The 12,100-nt window shown below is 43.9% G+C and overlaps 2 pseudogenes; one reads left to right on the forward strand and one right to left on the reverse strand.

Moving 5' to 3' along the window:
- The first annotated feature begins 1,716 nt into the window (after positions 1-1,716).
- On the forward strand, positions 1,717-5,435 carry LOC130566379 (keratinocyte proline-rich protein-like; annotated as a pseudogene).
- A 1,927-nt stretch (positions 5,436-7,362) lies between these two features.
- On the reverse strand, positions 7,363-11,338 carry LOC130566382 (GPI transamidase component PIG-T-like; annotated as a pseudogene).
- Positions 11,339-12,100: the final 762 nt, after the last annotated feature.

Consider the following 12,100-nt stretch of genomic DNA (forward strand, 5'->3'; position numbering starts at 1 on the left):
TGTGTGTGTGTGTCTCTGTGTCTGTGTGTGTTGGTGCGTGTGCGTGTTGTGTGTGTGGAGTGTTTTGTGTGTGGGTGTGTCTGTCTTCTGTGTTTTCAACCTTTTCTTGTTTTTGCAGGTACAACTTTGATTGTTTTGCTTGTAGTCAATGTGTCTCATGTGCAGCTGCTTTGTAACAATGAAAATTGTAAAAGCGCTATATAAATAAAGTTGAGTTGAGTGTATCCTGTGGCAGCAGGCCAAGGACCAATCAGCATCGCCATGGCAACGGCACAATCAAGCCTCTGCACCTGCCAGTAGTCAGCACCTGAACCCCCTCAAGCTCAGGCTATATAAGCAGCAGAGAAAGAGGAGAGGGTGAGCTTGTTCTCCTTCTGACATTGCATGACTAACACGGTGCTGGCTTCTTTGCTACAGAGTCTAGCGGCGGACGACTGGCAGACACAGAGCACGACTGCCAATGGGAAATGGACGAGCTAATTCCCCCACAACTAGCACCACTGGTTGTACCGTCACTTTTGTTTAATAAACCACCCTCCGGGGCCTGTAAAGTTGAAGTACTGTGTCGGTTTTGCTTTCTGCCCGCCACAATCCTTAGCTATTCATTTACCATCTTTACAGATAAATGGGTTGGATTTTATTAGGAAGTTTTCCAAACAAACTAATACAAACTTTATTAACCCATGATCAATTTCCAACAGGATGTGTAATCTGAGCGGTGCCAAAGGCTGATTGCCTCCATGCCACGCCGCATTGATGCAGTAATTCATGCAAAAGGAGGCCCAACCAAGTATTGAGTGCATAGAAATTAACATACTTTTCAGAAGCCTGACATTTCTGTTTAAAATATCCTTTTTTTTATTGATCTTATGTAATATTCTAATTTGTTGAGATAGTGAATTGGTGGGTTTTTGATAAATGTGAGCCAAAATCATCACAATTAAAAGAACCAAAGACTTAAACTATTTCAGGCTGTGTGCATTGAATTTATTTAATACATGAGTTTCACAATTTGAGTTGAATTACTGAAATAAATGAACTTTTCCACGACATACTAATTTGAGATGCACTTGTATGTATTTTGGGGAAATTCAATATTCATAAGTGTAAGTGATTTAAAACAAAATCATTGTTTTGGATATTTCAAAAATAATTTTGGAATTACTGTAAATCGTTAAGTAAAATTAAATCGAAAGTAGGGAGAAAGTTATTTAAATTGTTTGAAGAATTTGAGCTGTTAGAAGACCCTGATGTTTAGAAGGTTTACTGTCGTTTTCTTATCTTTTTTTCCACTCTGTATTTCACTCAGTACTTTTGTTTCTCTTGTTCTTAATTTGGTATTTTTTGTATCTGTTTTGCCTTAGAACTTCTTATTTAATTTTGAAATGCCTTATTGTGTTTGTATTTCTGAAGCATAATAATAAAAAATATATAAATTAATCATTATTATTACTATTGGACATTGCAGCACACGACAACCATCTAGTGGTCGACTCGTACATAGTATCCACAATGTTACACTAGATGCGAGTAGGTGCTGCTGGAGTCACTTTTTAACAGTGAAATGAGGTTCAGGCGATTTAACTATTTATAGAGCTCGCTCTTGATTTGATAGGACGGGGGACGTAATAGCTAATGACGTGCAGCTGCGTAATTATTTGCACGTGCTCCTCCCGAACTTTTTTAATAAAACATCATTTTGCGAGGACACAGGACATGTCGTAAGGATGAAAGCTCAAGTCTTCTGCGTGCTGTGTGCGGGTGGTGTTTTATTATGTCTATTAAAGCCAACAGCCGCTACTTCGCCGCAAAGACCAGACTGGGAAGGTGAGAACACCACGCAAAGACCAGACTGGGAAGGTGAGAACACCGCGCAAAGACCAGACTGGGAAGGTGAGAACACCGCGCAAAGACCAGACTGGGAAGGTGGGAACACCGCGGAAAGACCAGACTGGGAAGGTGGGAACACCGCGGAAAGACCAGACTGGGAAGGTGAGAACACCTCGGAAAGACCAGACTGGGAAGGAGAGAACACCGCGGAAAGACCAGACTGGGAAGGTGAAAACACCGCGGAAAGACCAGACTGGGAAGGTGAAAACACCGCGGAAAGACCAGACTGGGAAGGTGAAAACACCGCGGAAAGACCAGACTGGGAAGGTGAGAACACCGCGGAAAGACCAGACTGGGAAGGTGAGAACACCGCGCAAAGACCAGACTGGGAAGGTGAGAACACCGCGCAAAGACCAGACTGGGAAGGTGAGAACATTGCGCCACCACGGGACTGGGAAGGTGAGAACATCGTTGTTCTTTTGGCATAATTACTCTCCTTACAGCCCACTGAAACAGTTTGTGACACGGGGGCGTGTGTGTCTCTTCTGTAGTGAATAGTGAGCAGTCATTGTCCGCGGAGGTTGACGGTCGTGCCGTCCAGTCGGGGATGTGTGTTTCTGATAAAGCTTGTACTGGAGAACACAAATGCTGTTTTTGACTGTGCGTGCGCGCGTCCGTCAGTCCCACCTGCTTTCAGCGAGTTCACTACCTCAGTCTCCTAAAACACTTATCCATGCGTGTTTGTATGTGAGAGTCACATTACAATGTTTATTTTTAGCCACATAAAATTTATGTAAAGATGTATGCATCATTGAAACGGAATTTTTTTTTGTATGTTGTGCAAACATATTTTGTGACTGTTCCTTTTCCAAAACGACCAACAATTTCCCTCCAATAAAGTTATTTACACTTTGACTATATAAACCATGGCTAACTTTTCTAAGTGTAAAACCCATTGTATTTTACTATAGCCTAGTTCTACTACAAATATCATGGTTAAATTAGTTATAGTGTTAAAACCGTAGTCTGTTAAATTTGTTTACTGTGGTTTATTTACAAATATAGATGAACCACTTTTGTTACTGTAGTTTAAGAGAAAACCGTTAGTCTATATGCTTATTTAAAACTAAATTCAAAGAATATTTCTATTGTGCATGATTTAAAAATTGTCAACTTTTGCAAAAGCTGTAAAACTTGTATTTAGGATCCACAAAATGGCTATGAACTTGGCCTTAGCAATACAAAGAAGCTTGCCAATTTATTCCAGAAATGTTTACTACCATAGTTTTCTCAGTGGTGATCATGATTCAGGGCTGTTTTAGTAGAAAGTTGTGATGCTTGGACATAATCTAGAAACTAGTAAATGTGTTAAGAAATCCAAAAGAGCCAAATGTGTCCATTTGAAAATGCCTGTATAAACGAAAAGATCACTATGTAAATCTGTGACGGACCAAGTGCTTCAGGTCATTCAAATGAAACAAGACGTTTAACTTTCCGCAACGTATTTTTTACCACAGTAAAGCCGGGAGTATGTCCCCGCAGAAGGCCTGGAGCTGGACCGTGTGCTGAGCTCTGTGCCAATGATGGCGACTGCCCAAGAAATCAGAAATGCTGCAGTACCGGATGTGGGCATCAATGTATGACTCCACGTACAACAGGTAATGAAGAACAGTGCCTAAAATCTGTACGAACCCTCTGAATTTTGTCATGCCTGCATGGCTGTTGAGCTTTGTGCCTTTTCTGTCCACATTATGTACTTTGTATGTATATTATGTCTTTACTTTTATATTGATCTAATATCAAATCTGTCCATGTGTTTTTACCACAGTAAAGCCAGGAGTGTGTCCCCGCAGAAGGCCTGGAGCTGGACCGTGTGCTGAGCTCTGTGCCAATGATGGCGACTGCCCAAGAAATCAGAAATGCTGCAGTACCGGATGTGGGCATCAATGTATGACTCCACGTACAACAGGTAATGAAGAACAGTGCCTAAAATCTGTACGAACCCTCTGAATTTTGTCATGCCTGCATGGCTGTTGAGCTTTGTGCCTTTTCTGTCCACATTATGTACTTTGTATGTATATTATGTCTTTACTTTTATATTGATCTAATATCAAATCTGTCCATGTGTTTTTACCACAGTAAAGCCAGGAGTGTGTCCCCGCAGAAGGCCTGGAGCTGGACCGTGTGCTGAGCTCTGTGCCAATGATGGCGACTGCCCAAGAAATCAGAAATGCTGCAGTACCGGATGTGGGCATCAATGTATGACTCCACGTACAACAGGTAATGAAGAACAGTGCCTAAAATCTGTACGAACCCTCTGAATTTTGTCATGCCTGCATGGCTGTTGAGCTTTGTGCCTTTTCTGTCCACATTATGTACTTTGTATGTATATTATGTCTTTACTTTTATATTGATCTAATATCAAATCTGTCCATGTGTTTTTACCACAGTAAAGCCGGGAGTGTGTCCCCGCAGAAGGCCTGGAGCTGGACCGTGTGCTGAGCTCTGTGCCAATGATGGCGACTGCCCAAGAAATCAGAAATGCTGCAGTACCGGATGTGGGCATCAATGTATGACTCCACGTACAACAGGTAATGAAGAACAGTGCCTAAAATCTGTACGAACCCTCTGAATTTTGTCATGCCTGCATGGCTGTTGAGCTTTGTGCCTTTTCTGTCCACATTATGTACTTTGTATGTATATTATGTCTTTACTTTTATATTGATCTAATATCAAATCTGTCCATGTGTTTTTACCACAGTAAAGCCGGGAGTGTGTCCCCGCAGAAGGCCTGGAGCTGGACCGTGTGCTGAGCTCTGTGCCAATGATGGCGACTGCCCAAGAAATCAGAAATGCTGCAGTACCGGATGTGGGCATCAATGTATGACTCCACGTACAACAGGTAATGAAGAACAGTGCCTAAAATCTGTACGAACCCTCTGAATTTTGTCATGCCTGCATGGCTGTTGAGCTTTGTGCCTTTTCTGTCCACATTATGTACTTTGTATGTATATTATGTCTTTACTTTTATATTGATCTAATATCAAATCTGTCCATGTGTTTTTACCACAGTAAAGCCGGGAGTGTGTCCCCGCAGAAGGCCTGGAGCTGGACCGTGTGCTGAGCTCTGTGCCAATGATGGCGACTGCCCAAGAAATCAGAAATGCTGCAGTACCGGATGTGGGCATCAATGTATGACTCCACGTACAACAGGTAATGAAGAACAGTGCCTAAAATCTGTACAAACCTTCTGAATTTCATCTGTGTCACTGCCTGCATGGCTGTTGAGCTTTGTGCCTTTTCTGTCCACATTATGTACTTTGTATGCATGTCTTGAATTTTTCTTGAATCTAATATCAAATCTGTCCATGCAGTGAAACCTGATCGGTGCACTCTATCGGAGTGGATGCGTGTGTGCCGGAAACGGTTACCATGACTGGCAGTGCCCTGCAGAACAGAAATGTTGCCCAACCACCTGTGGTCATGCATGCAGTGAGCCTTGCTGAGTTGTGGAGATTGATTTTTCATAATACTTGAGTACTTTTACATAAAGCCATTACGTCAAATACTTTCTGCCTTGTGTAACCACCAAATAAACCTTATGGTTTTTGTAAACCTTGTTTTGATGGTGGCAATTTGTTTGTAAAATGCTGGTGTTTTTGGTATGCCAGTGCACAGTTCTGTTCTCAAGTAACCGCTCATTGGCATCAGTGCTTGGGAATGTGAAAGCTCCTCTCCCCGAGACCAAACGTGCAGAATATTTGTGGTAAATGAAATGGACTGCTGTTTCCACCATCAGCAGCTTGGCAGTAAAAGGGTCAAACCAGGAAAAACCGTGATGTGCTGACAACCATCACATGTGCAGTAAAGGAAGGATATGTACCCAAATGAGAAACATTTCCGTTTGACCGGGGTTAACATGCACTAATCTTTAAGGAATGTGTTCACATTTAATACTGTCTGGAAGAGGAAAATGATGTAAAACAAGCTAGTGAAAGCATTTCAGTTTGCTGATTGTTCTAAATGACTGGTATTGTGCATAATTCTGATCATTTTGTGTCATTTTGTGCATATGTGCACTTTTGGGCTCTGTTGTTTTTCAGGCCACAAAGTGAACAACATGTTCAACCTTCTGAACTTTATCTAGGTCAGGCCTTAAACAGATCTCAAAGACATCACTGAATTTTATATTGCTGAAATCTGGTCTATACTTGGTTAAAATGATTAAAAATATACTTATATGTTCAAACAACACTCAATCAATGCTTAAGTATACTGATTATGTCATTAAATCATTAAATCATCTTCATATATTCACTTGTATAATAGTTATTGGTCTGATTATTAACACATCTATGGTAATATCATTCCTATGAATACTTCTTATAAGTGGGATGTNAGATGACTTGGGACATCTCCTTTGTTTGACCTGATCAAATAAAGTTAACTCCTTGACTCCTGAACCTTCTTTGTCTGAGAGATTTTTTGAACTTCAAGATCGACTTCTACCACATCACTGGTAAAGACAAAGCTTTAAAGTGATGGGCCTAATTCACCCAAAATGAACACTGTCATTTACTCCCCCTCTTGTCATTTCACACCCGTATGACTGTCATTCTTCCACAGAACAAGATATTTTGAAGAAAGTTTGTAACCAAACAGTGCCGGCACTGTTGTGGAAAAATATCAGTCTTGTAGTTCAAAAAATCTCTCAGACAAAGAAGGTCCGGGTGTCAAGGGGTTAACTTTATTTGCTCGAGTCAAACAAAGTGAGATGTTCCAAGTCATCTAAAAACCAAGTGTTTTCAGTCTACAGTTATAGTAAAATGTCTGAAAGGTGATCCTTTCTAAAACCAATCAGGTAGATTCCCGTTATCTCTTATTTTTATTAACCAATTGTTATTTTCTGCCACCAATATATCCCAGGCAACGTATCTATTCGTGGTATGCTGGCTATTACCTAATTTTTAAAATATATTTTTATATATCCTCGCCCACCACAATTATGTAATGGTCATCATGAGCTGTTTCCCCTTCTTCACCTCCTTCTCTGTGGCCTTGCTCAATGTAGATTATAGTCATAGTAACGGGGCGGAACATGCCCAGATTTTGTCATACTGTAGGGCTGGGGCCGGAAAAAGTCCCCAGATTTCATAAACACTGCCAGACATCAAAAACACAGCTGTGCAGGGTGCTTTTCAGAATCTCATACAAATGTGTTTAAAACGAAGAGCAATACATAAAACATAAAGACAGATCAAAAACATAAAGACATATCATGAAATTCCTCCATAGCACCCATTCACTTCTATTGTATAGACACAAAACCTATGCAGGTGAATGGATGCCGGTTAACATTTTTCAAAATATTGTTCTGCAGAAGAATGAAGTCATAAAAGTTTGAAATGATGAGGGGGTGAGTAAAATGATGGAATTCAAACTCAAAACAAAGTAAAAAACAATGACTCTGCTGCATGAATAGATTGTTCTTGGCACACAATATTAGTTTATTATGGGAAAGTTGGACCGAGTCATAACACTTGTGCCCGCAAAATAAAAGACAGTTGTAGAAGCAACAGCTATTTAAATATCAGTGCATATACAGCAAGTGGAAAATATTAGCTTAATTCTTAACAAGTTTCCATTTTCAGTAGTTATGTTGTACCGCCTGCGCTTCGAGGCTTGCTCACAAAGGGTGAGACCATTTAACATCAAGTCTCGCCGTTTAGATTTTTCCCAGATGCCAGAGATATGCTTGAGCAAATCTAACAGTGCTGAGTGCCACGCTTAAAGCAACGTTGCAAAACCGGCAGAAATATAAAACAATTATGCTAATCCATCTGTCATGAAAAGGAACCAAATTTGTTCAAAATAGTCATTCTGCTTCAAGTCCCACCAGGATTTAAAAGCATATTAAAGCTCAAGTATCTGTTTTAGCGTCAAGATTCTCTCAGCTGCCTAATATGGACGTTTTAGACATGCTCTCTGCAGTTAAGTCAACAGCGGTACTCCCCTGATGCGCCGAATCAGGTTGGTCAGTTGTTTTGCCAGCGGCAGGCTCGGCTCATCCACCTGGAATGTGCGGGTCAGCAAGTTGTAAAAGGAGCCGTATCCAACCGTGACCAGTGCAGGTGAGACAAATGATGATGTAGGGCATGCTGAAATCAGGCGTAGGTAGATTTACCAATACAGGTTTGGTGTAGACTCATGAAGTAGTTGGAGTCCTCTTTAACTGGGAAACTGGACGTACATTACAAAGTTAATAACGGGAATAAAAACAATCTAGTAATGGTAGTTTGTGCACTTACACACTGCTAAACAACGGATGCTCTTGGGTGAGGTTCGTGTCCATTGCAACCATACTTGGCACCAGGGCGCTGATGACAGAGGATCTACAAAAACATGAGTTATGCAAATGTATTACTTCCATATTTGAAGTCCAAACAAAGTCAACATCAAAAGTCATACCCAACGTAGAAGCCATGATTTGGGTCCGGGGATACTCGTTCCATTTGAGCAGGGCTCTTTCAAACTGTACAGTGACCTCAGTCACAGAATAAGGTGGTAGCTGGATCAGCGTCTCTAGTAGATGAGGACGCTGGCGGTCTTTAGAGGGCTGGTAGTGAATGTAACCTTTAAAAAGAAAATAAAGGATGTATAATATAAAGATGTGGCACAGGTACCGCTGATGCTGTGGGAGCATATGTTCTACACACTGGGCTTGTTTTCATGAGATTTGCTGGTAACCTTAAGGGTGTGAATGTACAACCACAGGTACCAGGGCACTGACTCCAGCAGAAGGACCGGAAAAGCCCGGAATGGGTGGTTGTTGTAGACGAGAGTGTGGATTTCCCCTGTTTGCAGGCCAAAACCAGCCACGTAGCGCTCCGCATGCAGCAGAGGACGCAACATGTCACCTAAAGCAGAAATTGAAATAAAGAAATCAAAGAATATATTAAAGGGGGGTGCAAAGCTATTTCATGCATTGTGACTTATTTAAACTGTTACAAGTCTTGGATTTTTGTGCTAAACATGAGCAAAGTGTCAAAAACGAGTTGGATGTATAAAATAGTATTTAAATGCAAAATACACCCCCTCAGCTTTCGTACAAGTTTCGCAACATTTTTTTAAACGGTATCCCTTTACTAAATCCTACCGTTGTCTCCTTTCCAGCGGAACAGAAGATTGAGTAAATCTTCTTTAGTCAGATTGTCTGCTTTAGTCAGGTCGTACACTGAATACGTCCTGTGATCCCCCACCACAACAGCTTGACTGAGGACAGGAGTGGCAGGGCTCAGCTCAAACAGCTCCCCCTGTTAGACAAAGCCACAAATAACACTCCATTACAAACAATATCTAAGAAAAAAATCTCCCACTGACAGAAAAACAGAAAATATATCTTGGTCTTTTGTTTACCTCAGGGTTGTTTGTGATATCCACATAGACTTTACTAGAGGAAGCAAGAGGACATGCCTTCGCCAGAGTTCTAGAAAACATCTTAAACAGGGACCATTCTGTGAAAACATAATGACACATTTAAGAAGCACAGCATTGAATGAATGTTCGTCAAAACTGATGATGAATATGTGTAACTTTGGTGCCAATAAAATAAACCAATGCCACAGTCTTAAAACGAGCTGAATTGTTTTTCCTACAACAACATAACTATTTGTAACGTTGAATTCTGCACCGCTGTTTCGTTGTTGTGCCATTGTTCACGGCTTAAAATGCGTCCCCCTCTCTGTTGCTTCAGCGCAATGTGCGCAGCACACATACAGACGCTCACTCGCTCGCTACTGTTTCAGCTTTTGTGGTTGAAACACAGACACGTGAACTGGCCAGGATTTAAGACGTCGCCAAGCCATACTGAATACAACATCGTTTGAGGGAAGTAAAATCTAATGTTTCAGTATTCACTGCAGTAGTATAATCATATACCTTGTGTCAAAAGTTTGATTGATTTATGACCCCCTGTCAAAGGTCTGTCAACCAGTCACTCAAATGGAGACTTTTATGGCCTGTCAATCTTGATGACATTTAAGTTTTATGACTGTTGTTGGGTCTCCTCTGCCCCAACCCTTCCTTCAGAGGGGCTAACTACCTACACAACTCCCCTCATCACTCCCTAATCAAAAAGGTGTGTTTGATTTTACTATACTCTAATTTGTGAAAGACGGTTGTGTTTGTGAATTAGAGAGACATAAAATAATATGTATGTGTTTTTTTCCTTCTAAGAGTGTGCTGTTCCCTTTCTGTCCGTCTCTCGACATTGTGTCGAGCCGACAGATGGGGTTCGCTCTTGAGAACCTATCAACTTCTGACTAGTTTAGAAAAGGCCAATGAAATTGGCGAATGAAATTTGCATGCCGGACTCCTCCCCCGTATATCCGGATATAAAAGGGAGACGGCGTGCTGCATTCATTCACCTTTTGTTCTTCTGAGCCTTCACACTGATTGACTTCGAGACTTCAATCTCTATGCCGATTTACTGCTGGAATCTTATAACGTGGTGCAGCGGATGGTCCCTTCCTGCAGCGACTTTCCCCTGGGCGTCTCGGCAGTTCCAGAAGTGTTCGAGTTTTTTTCTAAAAGAGCAAATTTCTCCAGCGTGGCATGTCCCACTGTTCTCATGGGTGCAACACACTCATCGAGGAGGGGGACGGACATGATGTCTGCTTCCAGTACGCTGGGGCAGACGTTGTGGATATGTCCTGCTCGCACTGCGGATGGTTAACGATTCAGACGTTGCGTCACAGGTGGCTGTGTTCCCACGGGAATCAGCCACCACCTCGTCTTCTCCCCGTTCCGTGACGGCAGGACTACGGCCCTGCCGCCCGCTATGGCAAGCAGCGAGGGTGATATGAGAGGATCACTGTGAGCACTTATCCGCCAGCCACTGGCTCACGGACCGTTCGCACCTCGTCTCGCTCGCTTATGCAGGAACTCTGCGCCGCCACCGCGCCGCCACCGACCTCGCTCTACGGGCGAACAAGGTGACCGCACGGGCCCTGAGTCGGGCGATGTCCACACTTGTGGTCCATGAGAGACACCTCTGGCCGAACCTTGCACAGATGAGTAACGCCGAGAAGGTCTGCTTTCTCGACGCACCCATCTCGCAAGGGGGGGGGGCTGTTTGGTGATACTGTCGAGCCGCAGTTCTCTACAGTAAAGAAGCAGACAGAGGATATGAAGCATATCCTCCCCCGCCGCAACTCGGCCGCCCTCGGCCACCCTCGGCCATCGAATCCCGTGCAACGTCTGCTTCCCAGCAGCCCTGGTCCTCTTCGACGCCCTCCGGCTCTGGCGCCCCCCACTCAGGCGGCCCCCTGGAAGAGACATCGAACAGGAGACCATCGCCCCATCAGCAGCCGCGGCGAAAGCGGCCCTCATGGGAAGACCCCAGGGAGATTGAGAATACCATCAGGCCCGACCCCAGCCTCTCCATCGCTGGGGGATCGGAGAGGGACGGTTCCTTCACCGTCTCACCACCTCTGGCCCCTTCCGGGGGGCTAGCGCCCACTTACTCAAAAAGCGTTTCCTCTCTCTGGGTCATTACAGCCGCTCTCACCCTCGGCACGACGGTGGATGGCAACTCGACGTTGCGCCATGGCGAAGCACAACATTGAGTATAAACACCAGCCCTCAGCACTCTCAGTCAGACAGTGCGTTGAGCTGCGCAATCGCCAGGCAAGAAAAACAGCAGAGCTGATCTCCTCCCTGGGGGCCCTCCCCCGGCAAGGGATCCGTATTGCTGGCCATCGAACCACCCCCCGCGGGGGCGATGAAGCAGATCAAACCCCTAGACCCCCTGTCTCGGTTCCTGGGAGCTTGGCAGCTTCCCAGGCCATCAGGCCGGCTAGGGAGGACGATCCGTCTCGGCTACGCGATGCAGTTCGCCAGACGCCTTCCAAAGTTTTGGGGCATCCTCTCTACCTCAGTCAGAGGTGGGGATGCGCCCGTGCTTTGGGCGAGGTTGCCACCCTTCTGGTGAAGGGAGCGATCGAGCCCGTCCTACCAGCCGAGATGTTCAACAGGTTTTACAGCCCGTACTTCATTGTCCCAAGAAAGGCGGGGGACTGCACCCCATCCAAGATCTGCGTGCCCTGAACAAGCACCTACTCAAGCTGCCGTTCAGGAGGATCACGCAGAAGCACATCCTGACGTCTTGTCAGATGTCAGGACTGGTTCATGTCAATCGACATGAAGGACGCGTACTTTCATGTCTTTTTCCTCCCTCGACATCGGCCGTTCCTATGGATCGCTTTCGAGG

Source organism: Triplophysa rosa, linkage group LG15, assembly GCF_024868665.1.
Source record: "Triplophysa rosa linkage group LG15, Trosa_1v2, whole genome shotgun sequence".
Classification (NCBI taxonomy): domain Eukaryota; kingdom Metazoa; phylum Chordata; class Actinopteri; order Cypriniformes; family Nemacheilidae; genus Triplophysa; species Triplophysa rosa.